The sequence below is a fragment of the Dendropsophus ebraccatus genome, chromosome 5 (genome assembly GCF_027789765.1).
Source record: "Dendropsophus ebraccatus isolate aDenEbr1 chromosome 5, aDenEbr1.pat, whole genome shotgun sequence".
NCBI classification, from domain to species: Eukaryota; Metazoa; Chordata; class Amphibia; order Anura; family Hylidae; genus Dendropsophus; species Dendropsophus ebraccatus.
The window spans coordinates 158,659,928-158,675,714 of NC_091458.1; the positions used below are offsets into that span (position 1 = coordinate 158,659,928).

The 15,787-nt window shown below is 42.2% G+C and overlaps 1 protein-coding gene across 13 annotated transcripts in view; it reads right to left on the bottom strand.

Moving 5' to 3' along the window:
* The window catches only part of SRRM3 (serine/arginine repetitive matrix 3), a 249,766-nt gene that overhangs the window by 202,196 nt on the left and 31,783 nt on the right, over positions 1-15,787 (bottom strand). For 11 of the 13 annotated variants that reach the window (XR_011363240.1, XM_069971748.1, XM_069971751.1 and 8 more), the window contains one exon: positions 244-333. The gene's annotated coding sequence lies outside the window, so the exon portion shown is untranslated. Of the gene's footprint in view, positions 1-238; positions 334-2,608; positions 2,684-15,787 lie in introns of those variants that run through there. The other 2 variants (XM_069971752.1, XM_069971750.1) reach the window with 2 other exon arrangements.

The following is a 15,787-nucleotide window of genomic DNA, read 5'->3' on the forward strand; positions in this document are numbered from 1 at the left end:
TGTCTCCATCTGCAGACTATCACAACTGCACGCTACCCACAAAGCCAATAGACTGAGCTGCAGAAATCCAATCCGCTACATCCCAGCCTGGTATCATGTGATTCCCTTATTAATAGGAACATAGCCGCACATTATAATTGACTTTCTATTAATATTTTACTGAGGGACATGACATTTCAAAGCACATAGGAAATAAGAGCAATGACAATAGGGTAGACAAGTACAAATGACTACCAACCTTACCAGATGCTTCTGCATTTATCTCGGTCAATCTCTGTGTGAAATGTTTTCTGCGAGATTGTGATTTGCATTTAATGTAGTTTTTCTGCCATTCTGTAAGAAAAAGAAAAAATCTTTTTATGGCTTTTATATAAAGCTGAATCAGTAGGAATACATAGAATTATACATTGTGAGAAAGCCTGCAGGAATAGATAAAACACTGCTTATTTCCAGTTCTCTAAAGCATCAACATATTCTGTAGTAGGGAAGAGCAGATTTACAGCAGTAGTAAAGCAAAGCACTTCGGGAGGCTCGTCGGTCGGCTTGTCAGTCTGAACTCCGTGCCGCTCCTCTCCTGGGGCCTGTAAAAACTGGATCCAGTATTGGGAAACTTCTCCCAGTTTCCGAGGACTGGATCCAGCTTTTCCATTCACCCGGAGAGGAGCAGCACTGAGTTCAAAGCGGGCCGACGGACAAGTCTAGCAAAACTACTGTAAATTCACTCACCCCCATTCTGCAGCATTGTGCACAGAACAAATTCACGGCCATCTATAGGACAATTTCAGGTGGTTGTACTAGGACTACATAATAATTGGCTGCGGCCATGAGGATTTAACTAAAGGGAGATTTAGTTTTTAGTTTCCTCTCTCCAGGCCGCAGTAGCTGCTTCAAAGGATTTCTCTATTTATTTCAGCCATCGCCCATCAGCTAAAGTGGCATCCATTTAGGTTTTACAGGACCCAGTCAATGGACATAACGCAGTCTACTACACTCTTTTATGCTTCATTCTGCAATAAACTGATATATACTGGAGAGGCCGATACCAACATGACACTGTTTTGGCCTGGTCAGAATAACAGACCCCCTACGGAGACCCAAGGTGATAAATGTAGGGGAAAACAGAGCTTAAAAGCAGCCATGTAAATTAGATCATTTGGTTGGCTGCTTGGCAAAGCCTTAAAGGGGTATTTCTATCACCCAAACTTTTGTTATGTGATGGGAAATGCAAAAGAAAGCAAATTTATTACATAAGCAAAATTGCTTTCTTTAGAAGTTTGTCCCTCTTTATGTTGACAGCGGTTGCCTTGGACCCTGACCACCATGATAAGCTATGATAACGGTGCACAGGCAGTGACGGGACCATGTATGTTTTCACTACTTTTATTTATCTCTCTGACATCTTAAAGTGTCCCTGTCGTTTAATATTTTTTTGGAGAAATCAATAGTACAGGCGATTTTAAAAAACTTTGTAATTGGGTTTATTAGCTGAAAAATGCATTTTTATGATCAAAAAGCAGTTTGAAGCTCTCCCCCCTGACTTCGTGGTTTTCTATGGAGAGGGGAGGGGTGGAGGGAGATGAGGCACCAAAACAGGACAACAAAGAGTTAATTTACAGCTACATCACCGGCCTATCTCCTCTGAAGTCATCACTGACCTCTCTGACATCTGAGTTCTGGCTTTCACACATGTCCCGCTGTGTAATCCTTTGTTCTCTGCTGGGGACTAATCTCCCTCCTCCCCCTCCCCTCTCCATCGGTTACAAAGGGCTCAACTGATGTAGAAGAGTCAAGATTTCCTGATAATGAGCAGTGAATAAGAGAGAGAGGGGGGGGAAGGCTTATTGAATGCAGATAATGGCAGATTTACCTAATAAACCCAATTACAAAGTTTCTTAAAATCGCCTGCACTATTGATTGCTGCAAAAAAATAAATAAATAAATAAATGAAACGACAAAGACACTTTAAGTGTCTCCCGGCTTGGATTATTCGTATTATGTCGGAGGGAGACACGGCGGAGCTGAGCACATTTAGCTTGGTACTGCTGCGTCCCGTCCTCGCTCCCCCCGTGCCGAACCAGAAAGTGAGAAAAGGATGTGAAATATTAGGAGATGGTACAACTCCTTTAATGTATTCTGAATGGATTTCTGCCTCTCTATACCGCTGATAGTAAAAACTCCTATATTATAATAATAATAAATAAGCATTCCTCATATTTGCCGCAATAAGGAATAATCACAGACCCTATACCACAATGCCACATAAATCCCTCAACATTACAAAGCTGCTTTTTCCTCTTGCCATAAAAAACATAAAAATTCTGCATTTAAATAATTAAGGAAATATTATATTCTGCTTAACAAATGCTGAAATGCAGTATACACAGGAAGTATCAAGCTCATATATATTTCATCAGTCTCTTAACAATCGCACATTTCTTGGCCATTTCTTTCCTTTTTTATTATTTACTTATTAATGTCCTTAGCGTTTCCAGGAATTTCCCATTTAAAATACTGCAATCGTGGATAAAAAGAACTAGTTTGCTGCTTATTGTATTTTACACTGAAACTGATCATTCTGGTATGTGATATAGAAAAAAGCCGTACTCACCTAGCTCCGGTCCTCCACAACTATGTCTGACTCCTGATCATATTCCTCGTTACAAGAAAAGCAGGACCTACTGTCTCAAGGAACCACTAGCCATGATGGGACAGTACAGATCTATACAGATCACTGCTTTCTGTAAAGGAGCAGAACACCTGTCAAAATGATGGTTGTTTTACTCTTTATTGGGGACTTGGCACTACCCCCCCCCCCAATCCTGGAAGTGTCTTCAGCTGTACTGCAGCCTCTAGTGACCATTACATAATCACTAGAGGCTGCAGTGCAGAAAAAGATGCCATACAGACAATAGCAGGATGGATGGAGTGTTAGGCTGTGATTCCACATGGCAATTATTTTAAAAAAACGCAAAGTAGGAGCAGAGTTTTTTAGCACTTTGTGGGCACTATTTCTGAAGTATGTGTTTACAAACTGCATGTATAGTGTTGAGCGGGTATTTTTGTTCGAGCAGTATGCTTTACAGAGCACCAATGTGCAGTGCACATTAGAATTCTAACCGTATGTTGTAAATTGAGCATGCCACGGCAACGCACATTACAACTCCGGTGGTATGCAGTCAAGAAACTGATGCATTAGTGTCTTAACTACATCGAAAAAGTAACTGTTAGGACTCGGGCTATGCATTTGGCTCGGCGTCCTTAGCAGCCAGACTGCATGTCAGGTTTTGCTCTGCTCTGCTATTCATGGTTGTAGTAGTGGCCAGTATTCACTCCCTGACAGATCAACATAGGTGTAGTGAGTTCACTAATCATGGACTGAAAGCTGACTCACTAGTCAGCTGTCAGTATCTGGGCAGGACCTGGAGCTTCAGCCCCAATCACGCCTTGGGGGCTGGGACTACAGGTCCTATAAGTATAATCCCCTGTCTCAGTATCTTGCCTGCGATAGAGCCTAGTACTCCTAGTGTTTCTTGACCTCGCGTTTTCCCTGAATTAGATATTCCTGTTTACCGGACCTTTTGGCTTGTATTTTGACTATCCCTTGGACACGTTTTTGTACCTCGTCGCTAGACTGTTGCTGACCCGGAATTCTGACCTTGCTCTTATTGTGTGTGTCTGTCTTGTTTTGTTTCGTGTTGCACCCTAGCAGTACAGGGACTGCCGTCCAGTTGTCCGTTTGCCACCTAGGGCATCAGGGGCAAGCAGGTAGGCCCAGTGGGGCGGGTGCCAGCTTCAGGGCTCACCTGTCCTTGTGTCTCCCTGTCCCTATCCTGACAGTAACATTCCGCACTCTTGGTTGATGAATACAATAACATCTTTTATTTAGTACAAATTAGAACTCTGGTGGTATGCCATCAATTGACAGCATACCACCAGAGTTCTCGCGGTGCTCAGTGAAGCACAGTGCTCAACACTATACATGATCGCTGACTACTGCCCATCTTGTCCCATGTGTTTTACTTCAATGGCCCTTTTACAGCAACTGAGCAGGGCCCTTCTTCAAGAATCAACAGATTGCCAGGCTGTCCTAAATTTCTATGTTACTATACTTGAGTACAACCCATAAACTGTTGTGGTCACAAGGATAATTAATCTTGTCTTTACATAAACAGCTGTATATCATCTGCTTCTACACAATTCACCCAAAAATTGATGGACATTATGCTGCGTTTACAAGGAACGTTTATTGTTCGAATTTTTGCAATAACTATTGCATTTAGGCGATAAAATGGCTCGTGTACACAGCGAAAGATCAAGCGACGAGAGAAATCGTTCATTTTGATCCTCCAACATGTTCTCAAATCGTCGTCGGTCGTCGCTTTGTGCAAACAATCTTTCACCGATTCACCTGTATGTGCTTAAGCGCTCTTAAAACGATTGCAATAACGATTTTTCCAAACGATATATCGCTCCGTCTAAACGCTGATTACAAAAAACACATCGTTATTTCAAAATTGTTAATCATTCGATTGGGCGAATTATCGCTCCGTGTAAAAGCAGCATTAGGCTATGTTCACACAACGTATGTTTTCGTAAAAGTACGGCCGTTGTTGCAATCGGCAACAACGGCCATACTTTTTACGAAGAGGTACTTTGCATAGTCTTCTATGGGATCCTGGCCAGAGCGTATACACATAGTATACGCACCGGCCATAATTCCTCGCGGCGCTGCAAAGAACAGACATGTCAGTTTTCTGCGGCCGCTATTCAGTGAATAGCAGCTATAGAAAACCATGTCAGTGCACACTATGAAGCTTGCGGCTGTGGCCGCACGCTTCATAGTGTGCTGTGGGGAGTTCTGATCCGGGCGCGCAAGGATGCGCCCGCATCAGAACTCTGCGGCGTGAAAGATCATCCAGCCGGTACTGCATGATCTTTTCAGAGACCGGACACTCACGGAACGTCCGGTCTCTTACGCCACGTGAACATGGCCTTAGGGCTTAGTTCATTAAAATATAAGATATTGATTGCTGTGCCTTTAAGGCAGCTTGTTAAATCGGGGCCAATGTGATGTGTTGTTGGGGATAGACAAAAAAAACATATTTTTTATTTTTTGAACATAAGAACTTGCATGGACATAAAAAGAAAAATAAACTAGGCACCAGCTGCAAATTTCGAGGTACATTGGCCACCTGGCTCCTGGGTTTTAGCCAGTCCTGGCATGGGTTGGCAATTTGCTGGCCAAGCATAAACAGGGAGGGGAGGATGAGGTCGGTTAGTTCTGCTTTCGTTCGTATGCCCAGAGGTTTGGCACGGTTTAGCAGCACTATGGTCAGATTATACTGAAATGGGGTCAAGTGCTATTGGAAGGATGTAAATGAAAACAGAGTTAGCTTTTTAATATAATGTAGAATGATCCAGGGGCCGCTCACTCCAGTATATGTTTCACTATAAGCATATTTATAATCGTATAATGTGCACAACTAAGGGGTTAAAATGAATCCGGCTGGGCAGATGGCTCAGCTGACAAGTATAATTGCCATTAGCTAGCAAAATGGGAGGGGAGTTACAAAGCTAGCTGTCTGAATTATTTATTCTAATAGAGCGATTTGATCTCCTCTAAAGAAAATCCTAGGAGGAATTGCCAAATGTTAGCGGAGAATTTGCATTTCCAGTCACCTAATTGTTTTTACACTGAACTCCAGTTTATGTCAATAGTTTGGCCACTGTCACAGAATCCATTAAATTATGATGACAATATGACCGTATCGATGGCAATATAACTCTAGTGTCATGGGCCCGGCTGGCTGGCATTTTGCACAGATAAATTAGTACTCATTTTTGGAAATCGACTTTCATTGCTTGTTATTTTGTGAGACTGATATTTAAAGAAGCAATAAGTACGAAAATGACTGAAAATAGGCAAAACTGGACACTTTACTATGAAACAACTCAAATGACCTAAGAGATAAGCTGCAAGACTAGACAAGCCGCTATGTCTGATTCAACAATGAAGAGGAGAATTGCAGTCCCTTAAGGTACAACCCCTACCATTGATAGCCTATCGGAACGAGTACTTATTAATGTCTTGCTAAGTTTTTATCTATATAGTCATGTTTATAAAACTGTGTAGTGATAAGTACAAGTGTACAGCTCTGTTCACACTTAGGCCCCCTTCACACGACTGGAAAATCAGTCCGGATTTCTCATCAGGATATCCAGACCCATAGGGTTACATTAGTCACGGGCACCCTTCAGGATTTTTCTGTGTCTGTTCCAGAAAGTAGGTCATGATTTTATAGATCCTGTCCTATTTTCATCTGGAACTTCCAGGAACAGACGCTCTCATAAAAGTCTATGGAAGTGCCAGAATTCCAGATGCTTTCCTGATGCACATTAGGAAAGCATCCAGAATTCTAGATTGGTTTCCAGCAGGGTTCCCTTTAGGTTACATGGCCACTCTCACTGTCACCAGCCGCTCGTTTAGCCTAGGATCTCTGAGCAGCAGCTGGCAAAGCTCCCTGTATCTGCGACCTGCTCCAGACACAGATACAGTTGTAAAATGGCAGAGAGGCCGGTGCTAGTACCCACCCCGCCATTCATTCTCATAGAGTAGAAGGAACGAGCTTGCCTAGTTTTGGCCAGTGCGATGATATGGCATCATCGGGTCTACCCAGGGATTCAGTCCCTGCTGTGAAAGAGCGGAGAGTGCCAGAGAAGAGGAGCTGCGTGGGAGCGAAGTGTCAGGTGTAGAGATGAGCGAACCTAGAGCATGCTCGATTCCATCCGAACCCAATCGTTCGGTATTTGATTAGCTGGGGCTGCTGAACTTGGATAAAGCTCTAAGGTTGTCTGGAAAACATGGATACAGCCAATGACTATATCCATGTTTTCCACATAGCCTTAGCCACCGCTAATCAAATGCCAAACGATCGTGTCCGGATGGATTCCAGCATGCTCGAGGTTCGCTCATCTCTAGTCAGGTGAGGGTTTTTTTATTTTTGTGGGTCCGGGAATCCGCCAGCATTTCCTGATAAGAAATCCGGACGGATTTTCCAGTTGTGTAAAGGATTTTTGCCAGGTAATCTGCTGTGACATCACACCTAGTTTTTAGACAGGAAAGGTCAGGGATGAACCAGCCATATGTAAAGTGGCAGCTGTATATCAATAGGGCCAATATTCTGTTCTTGCACAAGTGCCCTCTGTTGTTGATCTCCTCCCATGTGTCGTGTGTAACGGGACTACTATATCATGTTACCTTTTAAAGATTACTACATGATCTCTGACTACCGCCAGTCCTGTCCCATGTTAGTGCTATATTTCCAGAAAACGGACCTTTTACAGTAACTGAGCAGGGCCCTTCATGAATCAGAATCAACAGATTGTAAATTATACTATGTTACTATCCATAAACTGTAGTGATCCCCAGGATCATTAATCCCGTCTTTACATAAACAGCTGTATATCATAGGCTTCTATACAACTCACAAGAAAATTGATGGACCCTTGGTTGCAAAACTAGAAAGGATGTATTTCATTACATGCCTATAAAATAGTATTTTTTCTAGAATGTTTTGGATTAAACTCCATCACTATTTAAATTTTATTTTTTTTTCCCCCCGCTGATATTGCAGGATTCAGGTTTCATTTTACCAGAGCTCATTAATATATAGAATATAAGATATTGATTGCTGTGGGTTTAAGGCAGCTTAAATGGCCACGGAGGTGTGAAGGGGGCCTGAAGGACAAGTTTTAACAAGAGACAGTAGTCTAAAGTTTGCATAAAGAAAGGCTCGCTCCATAAAAAGTGCTGCCAATACAATGGGGGACATTTATTAAAGGAGAAGTCCGGTGAAAATTTTTATTAAAGTATTGTATTTCCCCCCAAAAGTTATACAAATCCCCAATATACACTATAGGAAATGCTTTTAAAGTGCTTTTTTCCATGCATCACCATGTTATTCAGGAAGTGACATCATCATGTTATCCAGGAAGTGACATCACCACGGTATCCAGGAAGTGACATCACCACGTTATCCAGGAAGTGACATCACCACGGTATCCAGGAAGTGACATCACTATGTTATCCAGGAAGTGAAGCCTTGAAGCAGCAGTAAGTGCCGAGAAAAAAGCACTTTATGTTCATTTCCCGTAATAAGTGTATAGGTAATTTGTATAACTTTTGGGGGGATATAAAATACTTTAATAAAATTTTTCACTGGACTTCTCCTTTAAATTGGGCCCTACTCCCCAATTACCCTGCCGGACTCACTAAGAGGCGCACGTGGGACCGGCCCTTGGCGTAGGAACTGCACAAAAATTTACACTTGCTCCGAAGCAAGTGTAACTTTTTGTCTGATTTATGCCCGTTTCCAGGTGTAAACCTTGATAAATGATGCGCAGGAAAAGGAGAAGGGAGTAACATGAATATCAATGTGATTTGTGGTACAAACTGGCTCAAAATGCAGAGTACTGGTATATATAACCAAATATCACATTCATGTATATTATATAACACTTTGGAAACCATCAAGAGTAAGAAACATCAGCAAAAAAAAAAAAAAAAAAAGGTGAACATAAAATTACATTTGGGCATAGATAAGTTAACACTGCAGACAGTTGCATATGTAACGTGCATTCACTATCGATCAGCATCTTCCTTCGAGGTGACAGCGAGTGAACAGCTTGATCCCTACCTATCAGCAGCTAAAATCAATAGGCAGTAAATGAGTTCTGACTGCACAACTAAGTCAGTCTGCTCATATTTTCTCCCAGACGGTGACACAGCGAGTTGCTTACAAGGCATAAAAGTCTATCAAACATATTCTTAAACTTTTTTTCCTACTGAGTTTGCATCTATAAATTAAAGAGGAACAGCAACTCACTAAATCCAAAATTCATTACAAAATATCTACAATAGAATTCTTATACAATGATTTTACAATACAAAATGATTGAAATGCAAGAAAAAATAGAAACGATTACTATTATCAGACAATAAATTGCATTAGCCTCATAGTTGAATTGAAGGCCACGTCCAGGACATCTTCCTATACCAGGAGAACAAATCAGTAAGTGATGTCTCAAGACCAGAATTCTGAGTTTGATAGCAATCATTTAGTATCATGATTCTTGATACCAAAACAATACTTAATATAGTTTTAAAAAAAACACAAAAATACAAAGTTTTTATTAAAATAAAATGTTTATTGGCTTGATCACCACAATCGGTCTCACTTTGCCAATGTTGGATTTTGAGTTTTATGGGTTTTTTCCCCCCTTACCAATATCAAGTGCATTTTAGGCAATGAGCAGGGGCTTTTCCCCTTTTAGGTTCCATTCACATGATGTCCAGCAGATGTGATGCTGTAATAAGGTTATCTCTGATAGCTTTTTAGCAGCATTTTTAATGTTCATTTGCTGGCACTATAATGTAGGTAATTAAATATTATTAACATGCCCACACTATGATTAATATTTACCCTGATATTGAATAGCAGCGTCAGGCCCAGCGTACGTGACAGTGGATCCAAAGCGCAACCTCCATTCTTCACAAGATGGTGGCCCCCCATTTGCCCATTTAGTGCACCCTTGATTCAATATGAGATCAGACAATATCTTTCTCCCTGTCAATACCATTATTGCCTATAAATGTCTTAAATGATAAAAATGCGAATTAGCAGGTAACCCCCTTGTCCTGTTAGGTATCGGTGTGGTCCTCTTACCCACTCCACTGTCTCTACTTACGTGGATAATGCACCCCAAATAGTGGTGCCCAACTCCCTACACTGGAAAAGGATCAGAGTGGCACTCAGTGTATACAGGTGGTTCACGAGGAAAAGAACATAGTCCCAGTACAGTAATTCAGAAGAAAATCCCGGCACTCACCACTGTCATCGTATAATTTTATTCGGTTCCACAAACCACATCAGTGTGAACAGCAGAACGCTTTTCGGCCATTTGGTTCAACACTAGAGATGAGCGAACCTCAATCACGCTCATCTGAACCCGAATGCTTTGCATTTACATATTGGTGGCTGAAGAAGTAGTTGGATACAGCCCTAGGGAGTCCTAGAAAACATGGATACAGCCTACGGCTGCCTTGGGGCTGCACCCAACTTTTTCAGCCACCAGTAATCAAATGCTGAGTGTTCGAGTTCGGACAAACCCGAGCGTGCTCATCTCTAGTCAACACCAAACGGGCACATATGAGTAAAAAGACTAGAACCCCAGAAAACATACTAATGTATTATCTATTACAGCTCTGTCTATGGTTACGTTACAAAGAAAATTCACCGCATTGTGCTGAAACAGAAATAGTCTTTTGTTGCCAAAGAATGATAAGTCATTGGCGCAATGCTGTGTCACACTGGCCAAGTTCTTTGTATCTATGCTTAGCATCGGTGTGCACAGCGAGATGATATACTTGGCTTACGAGGTAACTTTCGCTTCTTATAGAAAAACGTACATGAAGGTCACTTAAAGGTGAGGGGCTATGTACAATGGTAGTTTTCTCTCTCTTAACTTTACATATCACACCTTGTACCAAAAATCTATGGATTCATTTTCAGCTTTTGCTTTATCAGATCACCTGCTGCTTTTCTCACTTTACTATCACAACTCATTTGTTATCTCCTTTATTATTACTTTGTATGCAAAAAGACACCAGCAGCAGGTAGACGTGTAAATTAAAATATGCAGCGAGCAGCGTTAATGCTGTTTATTTCTTAAGGTTGTTGGATTTTCTGTGTTTTATATGAATGAAAAATATATAGCGGCAAGAAGATTTATTATCCTTCCACAATACTAATAATACGGGGAGAGGGGGTGTAAGCAGTTAAAATGAATCTGTAACACAACCCCCCAATCACTGGTAATTTTCATCAGCTGTCATGAAATTCTTTCCTGTTGGGGATTTAAAACACTCCTGGTGCCATCTTTTGCCTGAAAAAAAGCACTATTTTTCCACCGAGGAGTGGTGACAAAGAGGCGGGGCCTAGAGTGTTCCTACCATAAGCCTGTGACGCTTCTTCGGCTCCCCCTCCTCATAAGTGATGCCCCTGGGCAGGATTCTCCTCTAGGGCACGGATGCTCTAGGCCCCTCCTCTTTGACACTGCTCATCCGCAGTAAAACAGAATTTTTAGGTAAAAAACGGTACCAGGAGCGTTTTGAACCCCACAACAGAAAAGGACTTTATGAGAACTTATTTACGGCACCAGTGGTTTGGAGTGATTGGGGGTGATTACTTTCAGGGCTGTGGAGTCGGAGCTAGCTTTGGCTGGAGTTTGAGTCGGAAAAAAATGTACTGACTCAGAGTCCAGCTTTAAAAAAATCTTTAAAAAATGTAAAATTTAATTTTTATATGAATTTTACAAGTTTTGCTCATGAATATATATTATGAGCAACATTCTAATAGGACACTATTACATAAGGGTGGTCGGGCAATATATCAGTAATAGGACACTGGCCCTATTACATAAGGGTGGTCGGGGGAAAAGTTGTCAGTCGCTATTTGTCAGTTTGTTTCTGAGCTGGAAAAGTCCATTGTGTGGGGGGAGATCTGTGCTGGTCTCTTTCTGGATGACTGTATATGAGCAGCAGTGTAATATGGAGATATCCTGTGTAATATAGAGGAGGAGGAGAAGACATAAGTAGTGTAGCAGTAACCTCTGTCCTCAGTGCGGGATTTTCTCTCTGGGAGAAGATTGTGTGTTTTTCTTCAGTGTTCAATGGCTGCAGCTGTGTGTGTGTGTGTGTGTGTGTGCTATGACTACAGCACGCTGTGTGTGTGCTATGGCTGCAGCAGGCTGTGTGTATGTGTGTGTGCACACTATGGCTGCAGCAGGCTGTGTGTGTGTGCGCTATGGCTGCAGCAGGCTGTGTGTGTGTGTGTGCACACTATGGCTGCAGCAGGCTGTGTGTGTGTGCGCTATGGCTGCAGCAGGCTGTGTGTGTGTGTGTGTGTGTGTGTGTGCGTGCCCCCACAGTGACCTTCTATATCACTGTGTGACCTCTATATCACTATGTGTAACCCCTCTCTATATCACTATGGCTGACCTCTGTATTACAGGTATCTGGCATTGTTAGCAGTGTTTCTGTGGTGAATATTTAGTTAAAACATAGAAGATTGTCAGCAGGAAAAGATCACCTGCTCCATCTAGTCTAGTTCTGAGTTGTTCAGGACATGGAGGCTGGAGACTGGCTGCATCCACTGCACACACAGGAGAAGCTGCAGTATATACAGTATATATTCCCTCAGAAGTCGCCCCAGGATCATGTAGGACATTAGGAGAAGCTGCTGAGCCAGTGTGATAAGTAACTCCCCTGGTATATGACTGGCTATTTATGAAGGAGCAGGAGTCGGAGTCGGAAGTTGGAGTCGGTCCTGATAAAATTCAGGAGTCTGAGTCTGAGCTGCGGCTTACCGACTCCACAGCCCTGATTACTTTGATTATGTTTGAGGTTCATCCAAACCCAAACACTCTGCATTTTATTACCAGTAATAACACATAATACGTGTGGGAACGTGAATGATATCTGTAGTGTAACGATTTTTTTGCGGTTGTTACATCATTACATGGTCGTTTAAAACGTGGGGAAATGTAGATAGACATTTCAAGAACGTCTGAAAGATTTTTTATTCAACGAAAAGATTAGCGAATTATTGTTGAAAGACCAAAGATTTTTTTTCGACATGTTGAAAAAAAATAGTGAACGACTCAACGATGATTTCACTGTTGTCGTTCGCTCGTTTACAGCTATTCCACAGAACGAATATCGTTAACGAGCGGTCGTTTGAACGATTTTATGAACGATAATCATTCGAAAAAGTTCCGTGGAATAGGGCCTTAAGTCATCCTGAAAAATATTGATAAGGTCTATGGCTGTTTCCATGTTTTCCAGGCAGCCTTAGGTACTTTAGCCCCCGGTAATCAAATGCAGAGTTTGGGTTCGTCCCGGAATGTACTGTAAATTTGCTGATTCCGCAGCACTTTACTTAGTTCGTCAAATAAAAGCATTATTATCTCTAGCGGTTACAGATTGGCTTTAACACAATTAAAAATATTAATAAAAAAAAAAAAATTATATAACAAGAAAACAAGTGACAAAAAACTGGAACCAGGGTCTCTGTAACTGTTCTATACAAGCCTTGAAAAATGCATCGTAAACTGTCGCTGTGCCTGTCCAGTGCTGGATCACCACTCCGGGACCACCGCCAGGCTCCGTGATTGACAGCTCGCTCAGCCACTCAGTGACTCGGATAGGACGCCGATGCAGTCACTGATTGGATGAGCGAGCTGTCTGTCAGCTGGGAAGAGTATTTTCCCCCGATGTCATCACAACTTGGGGGAAAATGTCTTCTGGAAGGGGGGGACTTGGGGTTGGTTAGCGTGGCCGTTTGTAGGCACAGAGAGAGGTAAGTAGTGCTTTGCTTATATGTTCCCCCATGCCCCTGCCGGCTGTTGAATGACAGACTTCTCCTTAAAAAGAGGAGCTCAAAAGTGATCTGTCTAAATCTTAAAGTGACTGTACCACCAGGCCCAGGCTGAAGCACTGGAGGTGGCCGACCCCCCCTTAGTGGGAAGAAACTCCAGCCCCTCCCTGACGTGACTCCATTAGAATCAATGGAACCCTATCATAGAGGGGCTAGGGTTTCCTCCCACTAAGGGTGGGGCGCCCTGCCTCCAGTGTTTAAGCCTGGGCCTGGTGGTACAGTCACTTTAATCTATTGCTTAATGGGTAAATTCTTCAAACAGAAGCAGTCAAGGAGTTTATCCAAAATCTCTGAGGTTTCAATAATGTCTAGCCAGACTGTCTCTGTGTGATGTCATACTAGTGGGCGATTAGACTGTAATAAATGATCAAATACAAACAGAACGGAAAAGAAATAACTGGAAAAGCTTACACACGCAATGGATAAACCCACGGTACACTCCGATCACAAACAGTTAATATTTTGTTTCTTCCAACACTTGAAATCAATGAACTTTATTAGTGAGAGAATGTGCGGTAATGCTTTAGCAGCGCGCCATAAATTTTGACTATTTTTCACTCACTTCCTATGTCTCTCTTCAGATATGGAAATGAACAAACATAAATTATCCATGAAATAATTGGCGGTAAAATCTCTGGAGAAATGACTCCATGGGAAGTAAACAGGCTTTTACATGAGGCAGACGCCACCAAAAATAACGCTTCAAATAAGATGATAAGAAATTCAATTTCAAAACACTTTTCCGTTTGTGGTGGGAGCGTTAATCGTATATTTCTCTTCATTGTCTTTAATGTAACAAAGATTTATTTTAGATAGTGGGGTATAAATATTACCAGAGATTAAACTGGGCATTAAAGGGGTACTCCGGCCCGGGGGTATTTTTAAGCTATGGCCGGGTAAGGTTGCTTACCTACCCCGTCCCAGCACCAAGTCCCGGATTATGCTGCCCGGTAGACCCGTCCCGCGACCGCTTCCTGGTGTGAGCTGCCGCATGAGAAGTGACGTCTCAAGTCAGCTCAGCCATTCAAAGGCCAAGGCGGGACTTTGCTACGGCCGCTGAATGGCTGAGCTGCCTTGAGATGTCACGTCTCATGTGGCAGCTCACACCAGGAAACGGCCGCGGGACGGGTGTACCGGGCGGTGCGATCCGGGACCCGGCACTGGAACGGGGTATGTAAGTGACCTCCGCCATCCATAACCACCCCCTCCCCGGCCATAGCTTAAAAATATAAGGCTATGCTCAAAAAACAAAAAAACTCGCACACTTTCTTCGCCCGCTGAGTGAATCCCCCACTATGTCTGCTGGAGGACTGATACCTTAGTTACTATGAACTCTCTTGTCGGTCCGCTAACAAACATATGCATATGCTTTCTTTATTTTGCCTCTTACCAATTCCCCATTTACTCTGGTCAGGTGACTTTCGTCGGAGCAGTCTTTGTTGAACAGGAAGAACACAGGATACAAACCTAATTGGAAGCAAGGGAGGGATGTTGCTAGCAATTATATCTGACTGCTAGAAAACCATATAAATAAAAGCTGCGGCTGCATAGACAGAATGCTGATGTCAGCGAGAATGAGGAATGGACTTTAACCCTTGGGGGCTGGATGAAAGTATTACGTCTACAAAGGGATGTGTGTGCATGTTTTTATTTTTGTTTTTATTTTTCTAGAGAACGTAATATTCTAAACGTATTAAGGTTTGTTTTTGTTTTTTTTATTAAGGCCCAAATTTATTAAACTGACAAACGCTTTTTTATATATATCATATTTATATTTATATTTGTTGCACAAATTTCTGCAATTGTCCTATTCATTTAAATGGTACTTGCAGAAATCCATGTGATGGGTACAGAACCAAAGTTCAAATCAATAGAACTGATTTTCATTTCACGAACCTTGTGCACCAATATCTTCCACATGTGAATATACCCAGGGGCTGATACTGTTCTGTTGATCATAGTTTGGGGAATCTGAGGTGATCATAGACTACATTTTTGGATGATGAGTAAAGGGAATGTGTCATGATACCAAGATCTACGTCTTTACATTAAATATATATTCTCCTAACAAAACACAAACCCACTGTGTCCGCTATCAGCTTGGCAACCGGAACTGCTACATAACATGAGACATTCAGCTACTGAATAAGAGTGTCCACGGTCACTGGAAACAATTAGTGGACGTTCTCAGAAGAAACCGAAAGAAACCCCGGGAACACCCGTGTACACTGGTCATGGGGCCTGTAGGAAAGAGATTTAGATATTTCCATGACCCCGAAGACCAACATTGG